Raw genomic sequence first — 12,984 nt, forward strand, 5'->3', positions numbered from 1 at the left:
GGTGTTACAGAGTATTAACGAAGTAGAGAGACTGGATGAGTACTTTCCAGGTTTGGTTAGGTGAGAAAATAATCTGACGTATCAAACTTCAAACAAATGTCTTCCTGATATGTTTCCCCCTTCAGTGACTAATACAATGCTTTGTATTCCTGTCTGCAAGATGCAGGATCGATCCGCATTCGTCTCAACTCTCCTTTCGCTCACTTTGGAAACTGAGGAAATCAGATTTTGGAAAAAAAAAGAAAATGAGTTAATGCATTGATCACTCTCGGTGTATGCAAATCACATTTGCTTCAATTTTTTTACTGATCAATAGGGTTAATTAAGAGATTCATTTTTAACTGCACTTTGGAATCCTGCTTGAGCGTCGACCTCGGAAATCATCCCGCTGTCCCTCCGTATCCATGGAAATGAAAGGCGCGTAAGAGGGGCCATAAATCTGAAAATCCAATTTGACCATGAGCACGGGCGTAACAGTAAAATATGAAGGCAAAGACAGCTCACAGGTAGATCATCAGTTATATGCCAGTGAGGCAACATTTTAAAAAGTTTATACACAGACTTTTTCACTAAAGGCAGGGCCATCCAAAAATAATGTGGTGAGTAGGCTAGTTCCAGGGTCGTCCACAGGTTGTACTTTGACCGCGGTTATGGATGACATTGATCAGAGAAAAGTTGCCGCTATTGGTGGCCTGGCTCCCAATGAGTATGAGTGCCATGTGTGGTAGCGAGAGTACCAGCGGCGGTGGTGGTGGTAAACGAGATTAATAATGGACGCTTTTTTACAATTATTATTATTCCCAAAATGCTCTTTTGTGATTTGCTTTGAAGGGGGGAAGCGCTGGGAAGATCAGCCCGCGAAAGGGGGGGGCGCTCATTTGGAGAGCTTTTCCAATTATACAATTAGTCAGGAATGTAGGGCAGCAGCCTCTGTGTTCCGATCACTCCGACCCTGGAAAGCAAGAGCCTTTTTCTTCCTCGCTGGTCGTGTACAATAAAATAAATAATAATTTTTAAAAAACACATATCCGAGGCCTGGGCACCAGCGAAAGTCCGGGTGGACGCCGCGTAGGCGCATCCCAAAAGAGCGAAAAGAAAGAATGGTGACCTTATTCGTGCCGATTGCGGGCGAACGACCAATGCAACACACTCTATGCTAATAGACAAAGTCAAGGGGTCAGGGTTTTCTGTTTAAATACCGCTCTTTGAGTTGAAAGGCTTTTTGTGCATTTTTTCCCCTTCCTATCGGTACAGTGTGTTGTGGGTTGATTGGGTGGCTTTGGCAAAGGACACCAACAAGTCCTAATTGTGCATGTGAATCTCATTTATTTATTTATTTTTTGAGGGTGAAGAGATTTTAATTTGATCATTTTTCCTTTTGATTGTCCTCATCCTATGCCTGGTACTAAGTGTACTAGTTTAATATTAAAAAAAAAAAAACACAAAAAACAACTAAGTACCATCTGTTTCCCTGTGGATTTTCTGTCATTTTTCTTTACTGATTACAGTGATGACTACACGACCCTCTTCAATAATTATCCTGCAATAAAAAAAGCTAAATAATTATTATCATTATAACTCCTTATCAAGACTGTCGCTCCTTCAACTAATTCTTATCCAAAGTGTCAGAGGCAAAATGTGTCCCTTGGATGCCAATCATTTCTTATTTATAACAGCATGATGTATTCTCACAACAGTGGCAGGCTGAGCTAACTGAATCCATCCAAAGGCTGTGGTGGGAAAAGTCCCCTCATACGGATCAAACTGCTATAAGCTAACCCATAAACGAACCCTTCTGCTGTCTCGACGTACCTACATGATTCAAATAGACTCGACATTCCTCTTTTACATGATGTCCATGGAACGTCAATAGCACATACTGGAGGAGAGAGTAGGTGAGTTGAGAAGTATGGTACGTATGTATGGAATCCCCTATGTAGCTAGTCCCTGTACTTGTGATGGCCCCGATATCATTTGGAGAAAGCCTGAAGGTTGCGTGCATGTGTGCCTTGTGTGAGAATGAGTGTGAGAATGCGTCAGAGAGAGCATGTGTTTGTGATGGATCCAATATGACTGAGATCTGTCTCACATACCTCTGATGCCGCACAAGCCAAAAGACTGGACTCGCTATTTCAGATTTGACTTATACATCTCAGCATGCAAATGCTGTCCAAAACACCGGCGACAATTACCAAGGCTATTACACTGTTACAACATAGCACACATGTTTGAAATACGTCATTCAATGTCATCTAAGATTGAAATACTTTTGAGTTGCTCTGTTTACAAATAAAAATACACACGATGAACTAAGCAGATCTATATTTTCAAATGATAAAAAGTACAGCATCATTGGTGTATCAAGGCTGTCTGACAATTTGACTTGGGAGTCCCGCGGGGTATATAAGACAGCTGTCATATAATTCAAGCTCAAACAGGAGAATATGTATTTTTTTCAATACATGTTACAGCTAGAATTTCCCAGGTTCAAGAGAAAAGGTTTCCATTGATTAGCACTTTACAAGCAATCCATTTTTACAAACTGGCTTGACCTCTCTCACTGGGACGAGGGTCTACTATGAATTAAAAGAAAAGAAAGTCTTGTCAATAATTCCAGGGAAGGGATTGTGGGCAAGGAAAAGGGAGAACATGCAAAGAAAAAGAGATGCATAGAGTGAGAAAGAGGAAAGAATGGGCGATGAGAAAAGAGATGTGTGTGTGTGAGAAAGATAGAGGACGTTACGTGATCTCACCTATATGCATCGTGACTGTGAAGAGAGAGAATACATATTTTGAGATGATGGTGAGGAGGACATTGCAAACTGCTGGCAGACCCCGTCAGCCGAGCCCTGATGCAGACAGATCCTTCACCCTCCATGTCACATGATCTACCATCAGTCTCAGAGATGGGGATATATCGCCACCAGCTCCAGAAATAATGGGTGCACCTGTTTACCGTGTCACCTCTGTTTGCTAATTGTCTCCTTGAGCTACATTGGGGAAGTAAATGCGTCTCGGCTTTTGACAGGCGGGCGTTTATTTAGAAATCACATTACTTCCAGCGCAATTGTTCTTTTTTTTTGGGGGGGGGGGGGGGGTCTAGGAAAGTTAAATGAGAGTGCTGTGCTACAGATTTCACTTCCTGATTAGGGGGGGTGACAGCGCTGAGCTGAAAAGTTCACATCCACTTGTTCAATTCCCCCCAAGAACCATGCCAGAGAGGAGGGGGAGTGTGACAGACATCTTTAATATCCTGCTCTTTGCGTGATCAATCGGGGTGCCACTGATCCATACCTGCAGTACTGCCACCTCACCGACGTAGCTCAGGAAGAACACAGACAGGTTTGCAGAGGGGGGGAAGACAAGCGCCTGTAAACAAAGCAGACAAACCAGGAAATTCAGTGCCGATGCTATTGAAGTTAGACAAGAGTGCACAATAGCGACAGAGAAAACAACACCAGAATACCCATTACAGTAAATACTTTCCAAACATTTGATCCTTTTCATAAAATTCTGCAAACTACTGCAGTCACAGTAGCATAAGTACAGTAGCACAAGTACAGTCATTACATAGAGAAGCCTAAACGAAATAAAAGTGTGGTTATAACGACAGTAAGAACAGGTGTGGTCCATGGCATATGGTATGGAAAAAAGACTGAGAAGGGTTGCATTTCCGTTTGATAGTCAAAACAGAGGCTAGGTCCTCCAAAACGTGAAACAAACCTTCAGCGCACAGAATGTTACCCGATCCAACTTTTAAAAGGCCTGCCGCCTCACGCAAGACAAACAATCAGATCGGCATAAGCTATGTGAACTACATGCCCTGCCCTCCCTCTAAAGCGGCGTGTAACCCAGTGAGTAGGTTTGGGTGTAGGCCTCACATCGAGTCAGAGTGAGTGGGGCTGGGGAAAGAGCTGGGGCTGAAGCTGGGGCAGGAGCTGGGGCAGGAGCTGGGGCTGAAGCTGGGGCAGGGTCACATATGTGGTTCTCAAAGAAGGCCACCCCAGGAGCCTGCAAAGGGAATTCTAATCACCACTACTATTTCAATAGTAAAACCAAGAGGAAAACACACACACACACACACACACACACACACACACACACACACACACACACACACACACACACACACACACACACACACACACACACACACACACACACACACACACACACACACACACAAAGGCACACTTGCCTTAAGTCACATTCTAAATTGGCTCCCAGGAGCATTTTCCCTACCTTGTTCACCAAAGGCATTGTGTATGTTTTCTGAGTACTTAGCATATGCCGGGTAACATTAGATCTCTGCGCACACTCACATTGTTTCCAGAAGTTGCGTTATTTTCTCCTTTAAGTATTTCCCATCAGGAGCTTAATTAAATTCAAAACAGTTCACATATATCTATTATGCTGGATTGCACAAGCCGCCCACCCTGCAAGCCTCGATAGAGACGCAAGACCGGGGAGCAACAAAAATAATGTAAACGTAAAGAAACAGAGAGAGAAAACTCCTGTTCTCAGATTCCTGTGTGTCGTGGATGAGACTTTGCTACTCTGGGGACTTTTAGATGTTCTTGTGAGAGGGTTGAGTTGGGGAGTTGGGTAGGTCACCTCTCCTGTCTTAGAAAGAGTCAGCTCAACAGTCATGGCGTACCCAATAGTTGATACTAGGGGGTAGTGGTGTGGTCAACGATGGTGTGAGATTCGGGCCATACGGTAAAAAGGCCCATGACCAACAGTTTGGAAGGGGTGAAGGACTGTAAGCTGCTTCTGCCTCACTAGTTCTCCAGAATGTATAGACAGAGCATTTTTTTAGACAGGGTAACCTTTGCTGTATTTACCCTGTTAAACATTGTTATTTTAATGCTAGCTTGATACACAGGGGGTGGGAACAATGTGTATAGCACATGCAGTGTTTAAGCAGGGGAATGGCAGTCAAGAGCAGACGAGTGTGGATTTTACTACACCCACCCATTCCCCATCCCAATACTACACCAGCCTGGCAGACGGAGTTAACATTTTAACTGAAAATATTCCTTGCCTCCAATAGTCCAATGTAATTCATTTTCCCATCTCTGTTCATTAATCATTGTTAAAATTAGTGATCCATTTCTTCCACTCTGCCATCTGCACTCAGCTTCGTTACAAACATGACACCTTCCCGCATAATAAAAGCTGACAGCAACGAGGATGCCTTTCCAAATAGCTTTTTGCATATGTGCACCTCTACAACTAATGCTGTTGTCAGACAAAAGTAGGTTATTTAAGGAGCGCTCCTGCTAGAACAATCACACACACACACACACACACACACACACACACACACACACACACACACACACACACACACGGCTAGACAGATATAGAGACCCACACATATCCATGTCTCCCAGGTATATACTGTATACACAATTTGATATAAACCAAATCAAACACACACAACCAGATGTGCCTAATCTTGAATGGAATGTGGTAAAATCCTGATAATAAATCTCCATATTTTCACTATAGAAAGTGAAGTTATGAAATCAGAGATTCGGAAACATTAACAGTCACCAGAAAGACAACAATGGGACCGTTGTTGTTCTTCATGTGCTGTTTAAGTAGGCAAGATTGTATTCCAACTTAGAAAGATTAGTACTCTGTTGTTCTTTTCTACTTTCTTTTACACATACAGATCTTAAGAGGGATACGATGTGTGTGTGTGTGTGTGTGTGCGTGCGTGCGTGCGTGCGTGCGTGCGTGCTTGTGTGTGTGTGTGTGTGTGTGTGTGTGTGTGTGATAATCTGATACACGGTTCAGACTAACTATTGTTGACTATTTGATACCAGAACATTCTCATTGGATACTTCTGTTTAATACAATGAATACAAGGTGACATAGTACAGTCCTTTGTTCTCTGTAAGTATGCACTGATGAGAGTGTACTAGCATGTATGCTTATGTCAATGTGTGTGTGTGTGTGTGTGTGTGTGTGTGTGTGTGTGTGTGTGTGTGTGTGTGTGTGTGTGTGTGTGTGTGTGTGTGTATGTGTGTGTGTGTAAGGAAGTGTCTCAGTTGGCTGAAACAGAGCTCCAGACAGTGGAGCTGCTTGGCTGAGGAGAGCAGGGTCTATAATGAGCCGCATGGGCCAGATGATGCCCATCGCAGGTCACACAAGCCCCTCACAATCCCCCCAATATCCAGTCCAGAAGCCTCTGTTTGCCTTCCCCAGGACGGGGCTCTGCTCCCCCCAGTCCTCCCTGGTCCCCCCTTAACGCCTGTCAGTCCCCCAGATCTGCCGTACGGCCTCCCTGGTGAGGTGTCGCTGGAAGCCCCAGGCACACCACATTAATCTATATAATGCCCTCAAAGAGTGGGCTTTTTCACACCGCTAACTGCCAAGGCCTACGAGGGGCAGGGGGCTGCGCCATGGTTCAGCTGTTCGCCCAACTGGCGTCCGCACACACACACATACAAGAACACACACACATACTGACGCTTTACCTATAGGCTCCGATTGACTCAAGAAGAAGTGTACCTTCATCAAATGGCTAGCAGAAACCCCTGCAATCTTAGGAGGGTTGGACTTTTCAGGCAAATAGAAAAGAAGCTAAATCATCTTGACATTCACCAACGTGGAGCCCAAGAGAAAGCCACGGCTTCAGTTATTTCTCCCATCCACTCATTTGGTTCTCCTTAACCCCCCACACCCCTGCTGCACATGCACACACACTGACACGTTTAATTTCAGGTTCTCAGCACATCTGAATTACAGAAAACTGACGAAGGATGGAGGCCAGGCCCCTCCGGACTGATTAGCATCATTTAAGAAAGCGTTCCATTTTGCTCGGCTCAGCGACCGCCCAGCCTACAAGATGGGTGGCCTTTCAGCATTAGAAGTCAATATGGAGTAAACTCATTTGAATTGAACATGGAGGAAAACCACTCCAGCGCCTGGGCCACTGCATTTTTTGAAGTCTTCATATATTCGTTCAGCGACCTAACTGAGTTGTAAAGTAGCATATGCACATAAAATGAGAGGAGAAAATAATGACAATTTGAAATGTATAAAGTAATAAGACAGAACACATTTTTTTTTTGCCTCTAAATTATATTAAGCCATGCAAATGGTTTCAAATTTTGTAAAGCTTTTCAGAAAATCCTACTTATGGTTGCCATTCTGTGCCAAAAAGTTCATCTGGCCTGTAAATTTAAGCATGGATTACAAATATTCAAATCATGAGCTTACTGTTCAAATAAACATTTCCAACAGGGGAAAAGTTGCAAGGCATACACTTTCAACATAATTCCTCCTCTGGTATCGCCCTCCCTTCACTCCTAATAAAACAAAAAGAACACACAAAAAAAGACAAAACAAAGAAAAGAGTTGAAAGTTCGTCTTTTCATTTATCGTCCGACTGAATAAACACCCCTGATGAAATCTAATTCATGTAATTGTAACCACCTATACAATCACAGTTTGACGGCCTTGGTTATGTCCTGATATCCTGGGCGGGACAATATTACAGTTTAAAGGGGGGAATGAAAAAAGGAAAAAATAATAATGTCTTTTTTAAATATTTTTTTTAAAGTCTTAAGCCAGTCAGCTGCTCGCCACATGGTAGAAACAATAGGGACTGAAGTCACAATGAGTTCAGCTTTGGTTTCCTAATCACCTCTTTTATAAAGAACCCATCTCATTGGAGAGGGCTGTGTCACTGCAAGGGGACTGACCAGTTATTAGGGCAGACAGTGGGGCTTCACTAAAGGAAGGGCACACTAAACCTGACCCACGGAGATCTTGACCTTGACCCCTCCAATGTCTTGTTTTTCACCCAGCTTGGGTGAGATGGACCCGGTCAGGGTAGGACCTAGGCAATTGTAATGACAGACTGTGTTACTCTGGGATTAAAATAGCCCCGGCTCTCACCGAGTGCTGCATTAAAGTCTTCCACATTGCAAAATTGCAAACAGATGCAACTCAAGTACCTGCAAATAATCTGCCAAGACCAATTTCAAAAGGGAGATTTCAAAATATGTGGAAGTCATTAGGACGAGTATTGTTTTTGTGAGGAGCAGGCAACCAGGAGTGGCTCCACAAGCAGATGGGTGCTGCTTTTATTTAAGAAGAAAGGCCCAATGTATTATTCCTCCATAAATGAAGATACATAATGTAGTATGACACAATTACAGGCAAAATATTGATGTTTCAAAGGCAACAAAAGAATGTAAAATGTCCTTTTTTTTTTTTTTTTAAGTTTCGCAACACAATCTTTCATCTTCTTTGAAACTTCTTTGTGGCTTTTCAGAGAAGATATGAAATAAGACAGAGAGATCTAACAGTGTTGTTTATTAAAGGTAAAATTATGAAAAGCCTCTTTCTCCTAAAGGAGAAATATTTCTGAGGTCTAATTTGCAACTGCTGCTGTTGTTGTTTTTCAGTTGAAGAGAGGGTATCGGAAGTTCTAGGCTCCTCGGTTGTAAAGCTTTAAAGCACTGCAACACAGCATTCTCCAATTAAAGATGATTTCAGCACCATGCACGGCAAGAAACTTCATTAGAATGTACATCAAACTGACAACAAATACTATTCTGTGTGCAAGAAATGAACAAGGCGTCTTCAAAATGCACGCTCTCTCACATTTATTTCTTGTAGCAGATGACTCTTAATATCAAATACAATTTGATTACAAAGCGGTAAGGTTAGTGCTCTTAAGTGGAATATAGTGACAGTTTGATCCCCCCTCCCCCCCCCCCCCCCCCCCCCCCCCCCAAAAAAAAAGTTGTGAAATCGCTGTCCTTGAAACAATAAGCATTCAATCAAATCCTTCATGATTGTAAGAGTAGGAAGCGTTTTAAGGCTTTCCACCCACAACAAACACACTTTGTTCTCCTGTTATGAGAGAGAGGGACACAATCAAGTGCGTGAGAACGCCGGGAATGCGGAATCTTCGAGCGATTCCTCTCCCTCCTCCTCTCCCTTTTAGGTCGACCATATGATTTGCTTCCTGTCTCATTGTAGCTGGCAAAAGAAGATGGTGTAATTGAGCAGTGCAGAACATGTGCCCTCCCTGCTCGAAGATGACAGATGGATTATAAAAACTTCAAAGCCAAGCATTTCGAGCACCAGGGGAGAGATGGTAGGTATTTGAACCATCATTCTTTACCCAGGAGACAATGGCTGCCTGACATTGTGTATACATCAAGAAATTGTGGAAACACACAGACATAATCTCCCCCTTATCCCCCCCCCCCCCTCTCTCTTACTGCAATATATTTAACATCCTGTTATGAGCAACTTTCAGCCAAGCACAAGAGCACACGTTACCGTAAAGGGGTGGTACACGTACAAGAGTTAGCAGAGAAAGAAATTGCTGTATTTTTGTATCAGTTAACCACCTATTTCTTTTTTAGAATGTTGTTCAATTTGACTGTATGTTGCCATCAGTGTCTTGTCTTAATAATAATGAACACACAGAGGGCAGGGACAGGTTTAACCCACGCAAGGACATCATGATAAACAGGCCTGTAAGAATGTAAGCTACTGTAGCCGAAGCGGGATAGTGGGTGGTGATTTCTAGAATCATCTTCAACGCATGATTTAGGAAAACAGCCATCTGTCGGTCTTCCTTAAGCACGGCGGCGACCTTTAATAGTATAAGGACAAGATGTGAGTTGGCCATAGATGGAGGTGAACTGGAAAGACTTTAAGAGACACACAATCACAAGAGAGAGCACCAGAGAACGGATGCTATCTGCAATTGTCCCCTTCGCTCACACACGCAAACACCCTCCTGAAACTCTTCAACAGACACATACCCACACACCGCCGCCACCCTTCTCTCTCTCTCTCTCTCTCTCGCTGTCTAACGCCCACGTGCACACGCGCACACACCCACACAGCGGGTCATATGGGAAGCTAATTACTGTTGACCTCCACAGTCACACCGTTTAACCCCAGTCCCTGGCATAGTGACCCTGTCTAAATTAGCCAGGCCTAACTCTGGAAACCGGACCTTCCTCCATCCCTCAAGTTCTACGCTGGTACTGGTCGCACAAGGGTTCCACCACAACACACGGTTTAGAGTTTAGATCATCAAAGTCCCCCAGGTGGTGAACTACTCCTTACGGAAATCCCAATAGGTTCAGAGTAGTAACGGTCTCGAAAGACTGTCTTAGTCACATCCACACGAAGGTTAATTCACACAAACGTTAGTTTACCACAAACAGACATAGCTTTAGAGAACGTGCACTCAAGACACAGGGAGGCATCCGCGGAAGTCTTGTCTCGTCAGTCAGGCAGGATTTTGTTGAGCGGTTAACATTGAGCCTCCAGTGCGCTGTGCTGTAACTGAGGCTGCAGTCCTCTGAACCTCCTGTGACCTGGATGTGACTCCCCGTTTGACCTTGGGGGCCGGCGAGGTTCTCCACTCTCTAGCATCTGCCAATGGGCTTATTATGCAGCCCTCCCTCCATGTGGTCACCTTTTCCGGATCCACCCGGGTTTCCAATCTAATCTTTCTGGATCATCCCATCAATCCCCCCCCCCCAATCCTCCCACACCACCTCCTCCCTCTTGTCTTTTCAACTTAGCCCTTTATTCATGGAATCAGTCAGTCATTTCATTGCTTTTCCAACACCATGAATGGTGATGTTGCATGGTTGAAGTCATGTTTACTGTGTTCAGGTTCTGGAATATAATAATGGTAACATTTTATGACCGTTAGGGTCTTCTGACTCTTGGACTGGTCCGTGTGCAAATAGTTCCGTGTGCAAATTCTCTCGAGAATTAAACGAGACAATCCTTTGGGAAGGCCATCCATCACAAATGTGTTGCATCGTTGACGTGTCCGAAATAGATACAGGGTGACGGTATAATAAATACAATGGGACGCTCCTCTCTTTACGCTTCCTGTTCCTCTTTCCCGACACCCAGCAGCATGGGGAAGCAGATGCACCGTTCCTCCCTCATCCTCATTACTAACTAACTACGCTGTTTGATTAAAAGCGTGTGAGAAAAAAAGAAAAAGAAAAAAAGAAACAGGCCGAACCTCCATAATTAAGATCCCTTCACAGATTACCTCTGACAACAAAAGCGTGGAGAGCGGCCGCCTGCAGCCGGGGAAATTGGATGAAAAAGAGAGTGAGGACGGGCCTGACCCCTCTCGGCTCCATGCTAGTACTGGCCTTGCCTAGATCAAATGTGCTCCCCAGCAGGAGAGGGACTCCCACCGGACACGATCCAGGGCCTGGGGCCTACAGTACGGACGCTACAGCTACATGACCCATATCAAAGTTCCTCAGGCATTGTACTATAGCTACAAAGCACGCACCAGCTTCAGCGTAGCACACAAACATATACACACATTCATACAGTGTGTACAAACCTTTAGGTTCTGTCCTCATACCGTCTGCTAAAGATAAATACCATTGGAAACCACACAGACCAAATGAAATCCCACTGTGTCGCTATCATGAACGCAGAATGACTAACACCGATCCACATTACCTAAGCACCTTATAATCAACCGGCTCCAAAAACGATAGCCAACGTCTGCTATTACCTAGCTACAGTACAGTAATTGTACTGTTACGGTTCATTCCAGATTTCATACATGTGATTCCCCATGTTGCCAAACTCCAGCTAGTCTGGGCATCCACTCACTAACACGTTCCCCGTTAAGCACCCCGCCCAAGGGGACCAAGAGCAGCTTCCCTCACCTGAGCCTTTCAACCTACGACCCGATGGTCAGAGATCCATCTCTCTACCCGCCGCTCCACGCTGACGCCCATTATCCTGTGGGTCCTTTGCCTCCGCCTCAGAGCGGGAGGCCATTAATATAATCACAGGGATCTAGTGTGTGCTGGAGAGCCCCGAGGCTACAGCAATCAGAGGGAAGTGAGAGAGCGAAAGAGAGAGAAATAACTCCACCCAAATCTCCGGAAAACGTTCCCAATCCGACGGCGCTGACACGGATGGGTCCAGAAAGTCATGATCGCCACTGGGGGGGGGGGGGGGGGCTGCTGAAGTTAGCATTTTAAGAGACCTCCCAAGACGGCGGGGTTGGGGGAATAACACATGAATCTTCTCTACAACCTAGGCTATGCCTGGTTGATCTAACGATGACTGGTCACAGAACCATCATCATGCAAATTTAAACAGAGAAGATATTTCATTGCACTAATGATGATGCCCCCCCCCACATAGAAAGCCTATAACTATCAACACCAGGCAAGTTCACCACTCTAACAAGGACATCATCTGTGTGGTCATCATTAGCTTAATGTCCCAGATGATGAGGTGGCTAGATAGGGAAGACAGCGTGAAGAACTGTAGAAACTTGTGATTGGTCCTCACGCCAGGCCATTGGAGGTCTGTGGGTACAACCCAATCATTAGAAAGACAACACAAAGAATTGTCGGAAACCCACCTGACCACAGAGAGGCTAATGCATGAAGGGACCGGTTGTGAGGCCCCTTGTGCAGAGAGCAGGGCAGGGTGAGCTGAGCTTCAACTCAAAACCAAAGTTGCTCCGTTCAACTTTGGAACCGTGGTCGCTTGGCCACTCTTTTTAGAGGCACATAGTGAGTGGATGACTAACCTCATGGGTTGAACTCTTTCCCACTCACTCTCTAAGCCCGTCATTGTGTTCTGTAACCATGGACGTGGAGATTTATTCCAAAACAACTTGGTTTCTCTGGCGGAGCATGTTTTCTTCAAAGTCCTTTGTTTATCACAAACTCTAGTGGAGGATGGGCCTCTGAGTGGAGTGAGGATAGTGTTGCCCACACGGCTCCTGCCTGAGCCACACTGACAGTCCTATTTACTAAAACAGGAGAAAGTCTACAAGACTCTGGCCCAGCACTTCCACTTAGCTTTCTCCCCATTACAACGATTGGTGTGAACGACATGACAAAGAGATGAAACGGAGAAGGGAGAGGAGAAAACAACGCCTCGTGATCAAAAAGAAAAAGAAGAAGAAAACAAAATACGGGAAGA

The 12,984-nt window shown here is 44.6% G+C and overlaps 1 protein-coding gene across 5 annotated transcripts in view; it reads right to left on the bottom strand.

Moving 5' to 3' along the window:
• znf536 (zinc finger protein 536) overlaps positions 1 to 12,984 on the bottom strand; it is a 191,302-nt gene that overhangs the window by 168,766 nt on the left and 9,552 nt on the right. For all 5 annotated transcript variants that reach the window (XM_036980615.1, XM_036980613.1, XM_036980616.1 and 2 more), the window contains exon 2: positions 3,295 to 3,369. The gene's annotated coding sequence lies outside the window, so the exon portion shown is untranslated. The remainder of the gene's footprint in view (positions 1 to 3,294; positions 3,370 to 12,984) is intronic.

Source organism: Oncorhynchus mykiss, chromosome 6 (genome assembly GCF_013265735.2).
Source record: "Oncorhynchus mykiss isolate Arlee chromosome 6, USDA_OmykA_1.1, whole genome shotgun sequence".
NCBI classification, from domain to species: Eukaryota; Metazoa; Chordata; class Actinopteri; order Salmoniformes; family Salmonidae; genus Oncorhynchus; species Oncorhynchus mykiss.